The sequence below is a fragment of the Octopus sinensis genome, linkage group LG1 (assembly GCF_006345805.1).
Source record: "Octopus sinensis linkage group LG1, ASM634580v1, whole genome shotgun sequence".
NCBI lineage: Eukaryota > Metazoa > Mollusca > Cephalopoda > Octopoda > Octopodidae > Octopus > Octopus sinensis.
This window is the reverse complement of record NC_042997.1, coordinates 174,518,556-174,532,013: the sequence shown is the minus strand read 5'-3', so window position 1 is coordinate 174,532,013 and position 13,458 is coordinate 174,518,556.

The window sequence follows — 13,458 nt, the reverse complement described above, 5'->3', positions numbered from 1 at the left end:
AAAGAGAGAGTATGGAAATAAACTTCTCCAGCCATCACTTACGTAGTTGTATCTTCATTAACTATCTTCCGTCTATCGGAGAACATTCGTGAAAGTGGGTCCAGTGTCTCATGTGCCGCCTTTAATCAGCTTAGTGGAGACGACAACCGTTTTCTACTGAATTTGTCTTTCATATCACGTTCACCTTCTAACACACCATCTTGACTATGTCTGGGAGAAGTCAGCGTAATAATTGGACATGACAGTTTAGTCTGGACTTTTAGAATCCAAGTATTCCTTTCCAGCGTATTTGACGGTTACTAAGTAAAAAGAAACTAAGCTGTGCACATGCATTGTTAGAAATATGCACGTTGCATCGGATATGATAGCAGCAAGTCTGCATATAAAAGAGCACCGTATCACTGCAAGTATATCTTCTCTATTCGAGTCTGTTCATTTTTACAGTCTTGATATCTAGCTACTAGATTACACGAGAAGTTGAGTTGCCGCCTCAGCGTTTAACATTTCTTGCGATTGTGGCTGTAAAAGGAGCAGGGAAAGCTAGACTGGTATCGTTCATAGAACTTATATACGGTGAATCGTCTATAAGTAATTTCCGAGAGAAATTTTATCTGACAAATCTTATCCAGGCGTTGGAAAAATATAAAAAGATGTGTGTAGTTGCTATTTATGGAAGGTAGAGTAAGATAGTTTAACATTTCTAACGATGGTGGCAGTAAAAAAAAAAAAAGAGCAGGGAAGGCAAGGCTGGTATCGTTCGTAGAACTTATATACGGTGAATCGTCTAAAAGCAATTTCCGAGAGAAATTTTATCTGACAAATCTTATCCAGGCATTGGAAAAATACAAAAAGATGTGTGTAGCTGCTATTTATGGAAGCTAGAAAAAGATAGTTTGTAAGCTAGTCGGTCACTCTTATTGGTTAAAAAAATAGAAACGGTAGCGTAGTAGTTCTTGAACTACTGCATAACATTATGAAGTATATGTGTTATAAGTAATAACCAGTGATATACATGAACGTAAATGCTTCCCCATTCTAACAATTTACTTACTTCATATAACGTGAACGTTTACGGGTTCAGTCCCACTGCGTGGCACATTGGATAAATGTCTTCCACTATTGCCTCGGGCAGACCAAGCATTGTGCGCGGATTTGGTGGATGGAAACTGAACAGAAGCTGGTCGTATATTTATATATGCGTATATGTCGATGTGTGTATTTATGTCTGCGTTTGTCCCTCATTCCCGCTTGACAACCGGTGTTAGTGTGTTTACGTCTCTGTAACTTAGCAGTTCGGCAAAAAGAGACTGATAGTTATGTAACATTCCAGTTTAGTTCAAGTGCATTATGTCGAGGGAATAATTCCTTACTAGGACTTAACTTTAAGTACCAAGCTTTAAAAAAGTCCTGAGGTCGATTTGTTTAGCTAAAATCCTTCAACGCGGTGCTCCCACATGGCCGTAGTCAAATAACTGAAACAAGTAAAAGTTAAAAGATACAAAAAACGTAACTCTTGTGAAATATTTGCACCAAATCGCCTGGTGTGGTAACGTACTGGTACGCCAGTTATACTAAGTTAAAAATTATACTAAGTGCTCAAAGGCATTATATTAGGAAGCGTCCAGCGTAATAAATACACATAAGGAAGAGTTGGTATCAGCAATATAGTGAGTAGGAAAACTGAGGTCAACTGAGATTAAGCAGGCAATAACTTGAAAACAATAAACAATGAGATGTTCTAAGTAAATTTTAGGAAGCATAAATTCGATGGAAGTGGGAGCTGATCTGGACTTTAATGCCAAATTGTAAGAACAACTTCAGAATATTTACGGAAGAGGCAATTTTCGCAGAATAAATGGTGACGAGCCAACGAGCCAACGATAGAACTTTTACGAGACCTCTCGACCTACCAGAAATATCAACTACAGAAACAACAAAATTATAATAATGAGGGTCACGGCCGAAACTTCTATCACAATAGGATTGTGCATACCTGAGCTGATAAACAACAACAATTAATGTGTCCAGTAGTTATCGATATAAACTCCCACATCGAAGTCAGCTTTAATATTTATTGATTGATAAATACTGATTAACAAGTAGCAAAAAATAAAAAGAGAAAATATCTATTACCAAAATAATTATGTTGGATTAGATATCGGAAAACAATAGAACTTTAGATTTTTATATGAAAGACACACTAATTGTCAGTGATAATACACGCGCGCACACACAAGGAGAAACTTCACTTCTATGTAACTGTGTAAAGAAAGAGAAAAAGATAAATTATGTTTTATAGGGCTAACTTAGCCTACTTTTAACAAGTTTTTTTCAATTGTTTGAAGACAGCTTATCCCTCTTCATAAAAGAATAACAACTTTTAATGAAATATCATATCATTCTAGAAAGATCTCGGGAATAGGAGCAAAATGTTAAAGATTTGGAACAATGCATTTCATCTAAGCTGATACAACAAATAAAACCCTTCAAGAAATCAACAAACAAACCTACCAACAACATCTTTAAATTTCACTTACAAATTTACATGGAAAACAATGTACGACATCTTAAACTATACTAATACTTTTCTAAAACGATTACCACACAACCAGATTTAAATGATAAGTTTGAAGAGCATTTTATTCTAGTTATACTAATCTCTCGCCAATCAGACATAATTATCTTTCTAAAACTGATATATAAGCCATTAGTTGAACATATGTTCGGTTTTTCATTCTCCAAAATCAAGTATAGGTCACAACTACCCTTTTGGAATAATACAAATATAATGGTTTAATGAAATCCTAGATAAATATCTTACACTTAGCGCAAAAGATCACAATTTTACTATCGCTGAACATATTTTTACATACCCACTTATCTAAGAAAACAAAAGCATTGGCAGTACCTTCATATTTAGAATACTTTGATAAGTGTATTTAGAAAAAAGAAACAAAATAACGATCGTTAGTATGGGTTGAAAAGGGTCACTTGCGATCAGTAATATTGTAGCTTTGTGCAATTTAAACACATTATATAACATCCAGTTTAGTTCAATTGCATTTTATCGAAAGTATAATTTTTTACTAGGACTTAACTTTAACCTCGTAATTCTGTCTGATCTTCCATAATTTTTAAGAATTCTTAATATTTCTTAATTACTGTTCAAGCTTATCCAAAAGTTACTAACTATCTTGTTGTTATATTTAACCTAGATTACTCTCAATATACATAATACAGGCAGTAGAAAAACTTCAATGTATTCGTACATTAAACAGTAACTCAAAAAATTTAAAGGGTTTTGTTTAAAATGAATCCTTAAAACTCTCTGCTGTATCTCTAAATGAATACGTTTTCAATAATATGTCTAACTTTTATAATGAAAACACCAAACGGAAACGACTACGCAGAAAAATTATAATATTACAAGAATATGAATTTAAGACCTATGAAATGTATAAGGACACCAATAAAATAAGTAGAAAACTTTAAAGAAATAAGTCCTGACGTCACCGCATTCGGCTAAAACTCCTTCAAGGCTGTTCCCCAGCATGGCTGCAATCTATTGACTGAAACAAGTGAAAGTTAAAAGAAAAAAATATATTATGTTAATTAGATAAAATATATTATGTTAATTAGTGAAACAAACTAATTTTGTATATTTCCAAACAATTATTTGTTGTTGTTGCTGTTTGTTCCTTCTCGAGCCATGCCTGACTCATAAGGGCCGGTTTCCTGGTTTCTTGGCGTATAGGTTCCCCACCTGGATGGGACGCCGGTCCGTCGCCAAACAATTATTTAAACAATTATTTAAAGACCTCACACCAATATTTTTAAACAATTATTTAAAGACCTCACACGAATATTTTGTTGCATAACTTAATACACTTCAATTAACATTTACTTCATATAAGATATACCTTTACCCATATGGAAAACATTTAACTCAAACGTTATTTTTAATAATAACTGCAATACAATTCCATTAATTGCAGCGACTTGTGATATTCGTCATAGCTTTCAATTCAATAATGATCTATCATAGAAAGTACATCTATCATAGTAATTCTGAATCTTGTAGAGTTCCACCCTTTAATAGATTAATTTAATAGCTTAACATTAGACTCAATTAATGTCCCACCATTAATTATAATTTATTCAATTACTGAACTTGCAACTTAAACCATCAATTTATTAAGTTTAATAAGTTTCATAAGTTTCACAAAGTTTATTTTTATTTAAAATCATTAGGACTTTTTCATCAGACTCTTCTATTTGAACAAATTATGAATTTACACAAATGTGTATGCTATTATATCATTAGTTTAATCCGCTTTAATTTTATACTATAATAATTCAAATTTTAACTTATATTCCAGTGTATTTGTTACATTGCAAAACCTTCTCTTAATTCAACAATATTAGATTTCTTCGTAATGTTCGCTATCATCATTAGATAACACTATTCGCCCTGCATATACTAATCTCTTGTCAGACAAGTGTCATTTACAATAATACATATGACTTATATAATACAATCGTGCAAAAGATAATGATATTCGAAGATCTGTATGTTACATATTCAGCTCTTTGTATATCTAAGTTTTCCTCAGAAAAACGAAAAGAAACTTTTTATCAAATTTCACACACACACTTACACACATATACACATACACATTCGCATTATGCCTATTCTTCACAAAATATAATTTGTAAAGAGTGACGTTATCTGAACCGGTATATTTTAGATATTACTCCTTCCGTATATCATTAGTAAGCTCAATTGCATTATTCAAAAATCAAGAGGCATAGTTCTATTAAATCTCTCTCATCACGGTCTCTTTAGTACTTCAGTAATATAGATATATATATATATATATATTATATATATATTATAATATATATATATATATATATATATATATATATATATAGGGAGAGTTTACGAAAAAAACAAAAAACGAAGACAGGTGGTGTACAAAACAAACAGATGTATTAGTATAACGCTCAGGAATAGAAAAAGTCTTTTACGTTTCGAGCCTACGCTCTCTACAGAAAGGGATACAGAAAAAACAAGGAGAGTTAGCTAAAGGAGAACGACCTCCACATAAACCAAAAAAGAGGTATAAAGACTTGCTGAAGGCTTCCTTAAGAGATGCTTGCATCTCTCCTGACACATGGGAAAGCATAGCTATTGATCGTAGCAGGTGGAGAAGGATTGTGCATGAGGGGACAGCCACTTTTGAGAAATCTCGAGTTGCACATGAGAAAGTAAGGAGGGATGTCAGGAAGGGCATCGCTGTTACACTTCCAGAAGGGAAGGGTCTTCCTTTGATTCTGACATGCAATGTCTGTGCAAGACCCTGCCTCACTAAAGCTGGACTCATGAGTCATCTTCGTAGTCATAAAGCGAGACAGATGAGTGACAACCTGGCCACTACTAATCATATCTGTCGGGCATGTGGAAGAGAGTGTAATTCGGCAGGAGGACTTAAACGACATGCAAAGGTACATGAAGCCCAGTTACAACTACAGCCGGCTATTACCAGTAAAGGTTTTAGTTGCCAATTCTGTACAAGACAGAGGAATTATGTAAATTATTTACATTCGACGGATATTTATCCTCATCTTGTTTGTTGTTAACACAACGTTTCGGCTGATATACCCTCCAGCCTTCTTCAGGTGTCTTGGGCATATGGCATAGTGGTTAAAGCAGTCAAATGACTGAAACGAGTAAAAGAGTAAAAGAGTATAAAAGGGTATATATATATATATATATATAAATTATATATATATTATATTATATATAAAAATAATTTGAGACCAAACCAATATTTTGCAAAACAAACAAGGAAGGAAAGACTTAATAGACATAAATTTAATAAATAGTCAAAAACCGCCACTACAATCGTTTCTTGTCTTGATCACAATCTTCAGGTGGACTTCCATCAAAAAAATGTTTAAAATATAAAAATAATACTGTCTATATATATATCGTGGCACTCCATAGGTTACGACGACGCCTGTGCCTTGGACAAATGTCTTCTACTATAGCCACGGGCTGACCAGAGCCTTCTGAGTAGATTTGGTTGATGGAAACTGGATAAAATCCGTCGTGTGTTTGTGTATATACATATATATATATATATATATGTGTGTGTGTGTTTGTGTGTGTGTGTGTGTGTGTGTGTGTGTATGTGTATGAGTGTGTGCGTGTATGTATTTCTTTGTGTCTGTGCTTGTCATTCACCACCGCTTGACGTCTGGTGTTGGCGTAACTTAGCGGTTCAGCAAAGAAACCGATAGAATAAGTACCAGGCTGATCAAAAAATTAAGTATTGGGTTCTATTCATTTTACTAAAACTGAAGCATGAGGATCGATGTAGTTGACTAGACTCCCTAAATTGCAGGCCTGAACCATATATTAGAAAGTGTAATATAAATACATACGTGCGTATTTGCATACATTACTTCACACGCGCTCACCTTGATATAAGTATGCGCGTGTATGTCTGAAGGTATTTCATAGTCATGCAAATAACATATTTACTTAGTACTAGCAGTATAGCGCGGCGTTGCTCGGGTTTGTATTTTTGAGTTGCGCTTAATACAACAGACTTTGATGTCACGTTAACAAAGTTTTGACATAGTTTCAATCTCTTTTAAGAAGTAAAAATTTTGCATTATGTAACTTGTTATTCTCTTTAAGGGAACATTTTTCTGGTTGAAATACACTGAAAAATGGCGACACAGCAGTCAAAAAATCGTAAAAAATAGGGATTTTCATAGAGAAAAAGCACCATTTTGATGTAAAGAATTTTTGGTCTTAAACATGGTCCGATTTGAATTTTTACTTCTGCGGGATGAAGAGCAAGCCTTTTTCTATCATACCCTCAATTTTTGTCAACTTGCACCGCAGGGTCTCGGAGAAGATAGTGTTAGTTGAAGGCTACCAAACCTGCCACACACACACACATACACACAGAGACAACTTCAGCTTTATATGTATAGGTTTGTAAAGTTTTAATTTAGATCTAATTTCGCCTGCCACTTACTAATAAACACAAAGGAAAAGAATCAAATATATGAAAGGCAGAAGTGAAAGAATTAGCTAAGAAGAGGCTAGACTCAAGGCAGTAATACTCGAGTTCTGCTCAGGGCCAGGAAATTGGTGATAAGCGAGACTTATTTAACAACGGTATAAAATCTGCCACAACTAATTCTAGTTTAATGATTGAAATCATGCAAATGAACGTGTGTCTCAGTTTCCTCAGGTATGGTGAGGTATATATCAAAAAGTTATATACGTACATTTACGCCCACACACACTCAAACACCCTCCCACACACATATATATCTTAATATATATATAAATATACATAAAATGATACATAAGTATAATATAATATATATAACTATGAATGTTTATATATATATATATATATATGCAAATATCATGGTATGTGGGTATACATTTTTATGTATGTATAAATATATATAAGGATGTATATGCACATATTTATACATACAAATATGTGCATGCATATATATTCATATATGCATGCATATATTTGTATGTAGATATAAACAAATATACATTTATATCGATACACACACACACATATATATATATACATGTATATATGTCATGCATATACATATATATATATATATATATATATATATATATATATACTATATATGATATGTATATTATATGCATATGTATTATATCAGATATTATATATATGTATTTGATATATATTATATATATATATATATATATATGTATATATATATATATATATATATATATATATATATATATATATATTGCCCGTTATGTGTAAAATGGTGGCTTCCCGTCAGTATCTCAGCAGTTTTAGTGTACAGTCTTTTCATTGATTGAATAGTATGGAATTATCAATGCCAATAATATATATATATATATATATATATGATATATATATAATATATATATATATATATATATCATTAATATATATAATAAATAATAGATATATAATATATATATATAAAAAGAAATAAAAACAACTAACAAAAGAAAATAAAAAATAGAGAAAAAAGAAGAAAGAAAGAAGGACAAGAAGAAAAATACAATATAAAGAAGAAAAACATAAATAAATAGCCGAAAGATATTAGCAGTGAACGTCGAGGGAATCTTACTGAAAACTGTTCGATATGAATTGAATTGGACAACTGCCAAAAGACTAATGTGTTGAATTCCAGATAGCTTTTCTGACAAACGGACAACTTCATGCATAAACATTTTTCCCGTGTTTCCAAGTTTTTCCAGATTCCCTTCTAGTTGTTAGGACGTTCGTCACTGAATAATATTTCAGAAGCGATGTAACCAAAGCAAGCCAAACCTTACCATATTATACTTTACAAAAATAATTATTATTTTTATTTTTGTTTTTGTTTTTTTTTTGCATTTGTATGCTTCCATTATATATATATATTATTATTATTATTATTATTATTATTATTATTATTATTATTATTATTATTATCCTTAACATCTTACCATTCACTTATCCACTTTTAACTATCCAACGTTGTCCGGTGCCTCCACTGCCGCCGCCGCCGCCGCCATTCCAGCTCCTGTCACGCTTAAAACAAAGCGCCGCCAAAAAAAAATAATAATCTACTTACTGTATACAAAGTATTCATAGATTTAGAAGCAAAAAAGAAAAAAGGGAAGCAAAGGTGGGGTGACGGTGGATTGGGGTGACGGTGGAAGCAGACACAAAGGAAAAAAAACAATTATAATATAACAAGAAAACATGAAGTAAAAAGATAACAAAAGGACTAAAGTAAACAAATAAAACAAAGGAAAAATATTGGAAAATAGGTGATGAAACAAAGCGGCTGAAAATTCTGAAAATTGCTGCAGAATTTCATGTGTGTGTTTGTGTGTGTGTGGTGTGTGTTTGTGTTTTTGTGTGTGTGTGTTTATGTGTATGCGAGTGTATGTATATATATGTGTGTGCGTGTGAGTGTATATATCTATATGTATGCATATATACATATATACATATATAGTTAAGCCTACCTTTATATGTGTGTGTATATATATATGCATGCATAGATATATATATATGTATTTATATATATTTGTATATATCATATGTATGGTATACATCATATATGTATGCATATATATACTATATATATATATATATTATAGATATATATATATATATATTATATATGATAGATATATATATATATATGTATATTATATATATATATAGAGTATATTATCTAGTATATACATATGTATATACATATATATGTATATATGTATATATATACGTACATAATATGTAATATATATGTATATATATGCGTATATATTATATATACGTAAATTATAAATGTATATATATATATTTATACGTATATATTATATATATATATATATATATAATATATATATATATATATATATATATATATATATATATATATATAGCTAATACCTATGTGGGAAATTCTGTCTGTGGGTGTGCTTGTGGAGTTGTTAGCTAACTCCTCTTACATCGCTTTATTGATGTTGAGAAAACTTGACACGTGAATAGAACTCATATCTGCAAACATCATGGCAAACACAGATTGTTGAAAAACTTGATAATAGGGCCCATGGAAGGGATCCTTCTATATATATAATATATTTTATTTTAAAAACCAAGCGAAATAACCCATTCGCCCTTGGAAGGGATCCATATATACAGCCAAGTGAAATAACCCATTTATTTTCCTAAATTATTTGGTAAAAATGAAATTGATTATGCTGTTTTCTTAGTATTTGAACTATTAAAGTTATTTTCGCAATATTTCAGGTACAACCCTTAAACATGTAAGTAGCATTCCTTTCTACTCTAGGCGCAAGACTTGAAAATTTTGGGGAGGGGGCACGTCGATTAGATCGACTCCAGTATGCAAATGGTACTTAATTTATCGACCCCGAAAGGATGAAAGATAAAGTCGACCTCAGCAGAATTCGAACTCAGAATGTAAAGATAGACAAAATACCATTTAGCATTTGACCCGGCGTGCTAACTTTTCTGGCAGCTCGCAACCATAAACAAGTAAATAGTATTTTCCTAAACAATACATCCACTTATTTCGGTTAGTGACTTATTAACGAATCTACCAACACTAGCGCCTCTGAGGGTAATATTCTCTGGGAAACAGAAAAGCCCTTCTCAGAGTTATTTACTTTGAATTGTTATCTCATATCTGATTAGCCTGTTATTACGTAACATGCTTCATAATTTTAGTATACATACGCTATTAGTATTTCTTCCTATGTTGTATGTACTCTGGGAACGCATTAAAGTCCTTTTCGTGGCTACTTTATTTGATTTCGTCCTATCGGGTAACACATTTCCTGTTATTACATAATTGACTTCACAATTTGGGTATTCATAACTTATTAGGAATTCCTAAAAACAGGATCCTGTGTAAGACAGTTCGGTCTTCTCTGTATATACACAAAAACTGTTTTAAGGGCTACATAATTTGTATTGATGTTATTGGATTAGTGAAACAAGTATGAGAACGGAACCAAGGGATAAGCCTCGCTTTCTTGGGAATTACCGGGTATTCCAGCTAGTATCTCTTTCTCTCTCTCTCTCTCTCTCTCTCTCTCTCAGTTTCTCTCTCTCTCTATATATATATGCATACATATATGTATATATATATGTGAGTATATGTATGTGTATATATGTATATATATATATATATATGTATATATGCCTGTATATATATATGCATATATGTATGTATATATGTATATATCTATCTAATATGTATATTATATATGTATATTATCTATCTATATATATATATTATATAATATATATACTCTTTTACTCTTTACTTGTTTCATCATTTGACTGCGGCCATGCTGGAGCACCGCCTTTTAGTCGAGCAAATCGACCCCGGGACTTATTCTTTGTAGCCCATACTTATTCTATCGGTCTCTTTTGCCGAACCGCTAAGTGACGGGGACGTAAACACACCAGCACGTTTTGTCAAGCAATGCTAGGGGGGACAAACACAGACACACAAACACACACACACACATACATATATATATATATATACATATATACGACAGGCTTCTTTCAGTTTCCGTCTACCAAATCCACTCACAAGGCATGGTCGGCCCGGGGCATACAGAAGACACTTGCCCAGATGCCACACAGTGGGCTGAACCCGAAACCATGTGGTGGTTAGCAAGCTACTTGCCACACAGCCACTCCTGCGCCTATATATATATATATATATATAGTAATATATCTATATATATTATATATATTTATATAAATATTAAATTACTAAGTCTCTCTAAGGAGATTACGGCAGCGTTTCCCCGGAAATAATAGTTGTCGCCATACTAATATGTAATATATGTATGCTATATAGACATACATATATATATTATATAATATATATATATATTATATATATATATATATATATATATATATAATATATATTATATATTATATATATATATATATATATACCACGAACTTTCCATCATAAATACTCGTCATTTTCGTGTTGGCATTACTGAAATTGAATACCCGCATATCTATTGCTTGAAATCCCAATACTGAACTATTATTTTACTGAGGTCTCCCTTTTAGTAGAAAGAATAGCTATAACTCTTTGACTGCTATTTCTAAATTCGGTGTGGGTGAGGCAATTCGTTGCTAAACCCTTAATTGCTTAGTATACTTAAATTTTCCTCGAATGAGGCTTTTACATGCCGAATCTACTTGGTGTAATTAATAATTATTCCAAATTAAATTTAATTTCACCCTTTATTGTTACTTAAACTAATATATATATATATATCTAATATATATATATATATATATATATATATATATATATAATATATATATATATATGTAATAATCATATATATATTATATATATATAATATATATATATTATATATATTATATATATATATAAATATGCATATATATAGTGCAGTTATTGTGATTTCAATCACAAGTGGAACAGTTATCTTTATTTTTTAAATTAATCACAGACCTCTTGATTCATATAATTTTATGTTTGACATTCTACGTTTGATATATGTGTGCTAATTTATATTTATAATTTAAACTTTATAATTTTTAATTCTTAATTTTGTAAAAGTTTATTTTTTATTTTTTATTTAACGCTTAATTTTTATGGTGATTTAAAATAGCTGAACACTATTTTGAAAATGATCCTGATGATTACATATATTCTGATCTTCCAATACAGAAACACGTGTACTTCCTTTCTAATTATAATTTTAACTCAAGTAAGGTCTAATTAAGCTTTTTTTAACCCTGCTATTGTACTGGTTTTATCCTCAAGTATTATTTCTTGATGTGCATAAAAATACCACGAACTTTCCATCATAAATACTCGTCATTTTCGTGTTGCATTATCTGAAATGGAATACCCGCATATCTATTGCTTGAAATCCCAATAACTGAACTATTATTAATTTCTACTATTATATATTTTGTATATTTCTATGTAAATATATATAAATATATTATAATCGTGACCCTACTACACGATAGGCTGATGTGGAATTATATATTCCGGCCATATATATATATATATATATATATATATATATATATATATATATATATATTATATATATTGTGTGTGTATATATATACACACACATACTTATGAAAAGCATTGAAAACTTCCTGGCTTTATATCATATTCCTCTCTCAGATTCATACACTTATTGCAACGGTCCTTCAGCGATTCCAAACCCTGTAAAAGAACTGGGGAGTTTCGACGTCTGATCAGACCTTTCGTGTCACCCTGAAAGCTAGGAAATTTTCGATATTCTTTTATTTTTTCAGTCATTTGACGTCAGTCATGCTGGAACACTGCCTTTAGTCGACCAAATTGACCCCAGGACTTATTCTTTGTAAACCTAGTACTTTATCTATCGGTCTCTTGTGCCGAACCGCGAAGTAATGGGGACGTAAACACGTTAATGCTCGTTGTCAAGCGATGGTGGGGGTGGAGCTGGAGAAAACACAGACAAACAAACAAATACATATACTATATATATATACATATATATACACACACACACATACGACGGGCTTGTTTCTGTGCCCGTCCACCAAATCCACTGAGAAGGCTCAGGTCGGCCCGAGGCTATTATAAAAGACACTTGCCCACGCAGCCACGCAGTGTGACTGAACCTGGAACCATGTGGTTGGGAAGGAAGCTTCTTACCACACAGCCACGTCTGCGCCTATATATACATGTGTGTGTGTTTGTGTGTGTGTGTGTGCGTGCGTGTGTGTGTTTGTGTGTGTGTGCGTGTTTTGAAAACCATAATTCACACAAATAAATTCTTAAGTTGTAGAAAAGGAGCGTTTG